Below are 1316 nucleotides of genomic sequence, written 5' to 3'. Positions count from 1 at the left end.
ACGGGACCGGGGGGCTCTGGCCGGGATCGAGGCGTTCCCCCGGGATCGAGTGGTTTTCCCGGTATTGAGTGGTTTTCCCGGGGTCGGAGCTGTCCCCCCGGGGTCGGAGGTGTCCCCCCGGCTCCGGTGGCTCCGTGTCCCCTCCCCGCGGGCCCGGGGCTGTGTCACCTGCCCGGGGGAGGGAAGGGGAGGTGAGGAGTTCCCGGAGCCGAGCCCAGCGAATCCAGCATTCCCGCACTCTTGGGGTTTGGCTCTGGAGCGTGTCCCGTGCCCGGAGCCGCTCGGTGTCCCGGGGAGGTGAGCAGAGGTACCCGGTACCGGCGGGGTTCCCTCATCCCCGGCCTTTTCCCCTCGCTGCCGGGCTCCGGGGATTTTCGGGGTGTCCGGTGCAGGGCAGAGCGCCCTGGCAGCTCCCCGGGGTTCCCGCAGATGCAGGCAGAAGCTGAATCCCTGGAGTTTGGGGAAGGAGGGAGAAGGCCCGGAGGAGGATGCGAGGGATGAGGATTCCATCCTCCCGCCTTGGCAGGGGATGGAGGAGAAGAGCTTTGGGAAGCACCTGGGCTCTTCCCCGCTGCAAGTTCTGTTCTGTTTCTCTCTGCTAAAACAAAACAAACAAACAAAAAAATCGGAATTTTCCCGGTGGTTTTGAAAGGATCGCGGGGTTGCCAAGTGGGATTTTAGGAGGGCTTTGTGTGTGTGATATGTGCTGATTTCCCCCGTGTTTATCCCATCTGATATTTCCCTCTGCCTCCACCTCTGCGCCAGGTGCGTTTCACTCCATCTCCTGCCATCCCCATCCCTGCCCCGGGCTGCCATTCCAGATGTGATCCCGGCAATTCTGAGAGCTTTTTCCAGAGGCTTCCTGAAAGAAAAGTGCAAATTCATGAAGCTCTTTTATTTTTCCAGCTAAGCAAGTCGCGTTTCCTGCGCTGCCGGGGGGGTTTGGGGCTGCATTCTGGTTTTTATTTTCCTCGGGGGGAAGCTCAGAGCTGCAGAAATTGGGATTTGGGCTTGGGATTATTTGTTCAAACACCTCTGGGATATTGGATATCGAGTATTTTTGGTAGATATTTGAATAATTTGAATATTTGGAATATTGCTCTGAGCAGAGGAGGATTTGGTGTGGGAGGTTATTGTGAGTTTTGAAGGGTTTAATTGACTTTTTAATCCAGTAATGATTAACTGATGTTTTCAGGGCAATTCTTGCTGTGGGGAGGGGGTAAATAGAGGCTAAATCATCCAAAAATTGAATATATTGTGTTGCAAGAACCACAGGATGTGGGGATTTCACCCCGAGAGCTGCATTTTCACCCCAA

Source organism: Parus major, unplaced genomic scaffold (genome assembly GCF_001522545.3).
Source record: "Parus major isolate Abel unplaced genomic scaffold, Parus_major1.1 Scaffold273, whole genome shotgun sequence".
Taxonomy (NCBI): domain Eukaryota; kingdom Metazoa; phylum Chordata; class Aves; order Passeriformes; family Paridae; genus Parus; species Parus major.
Note: the sequence above shows the minus strand (reverse complement) of the source record.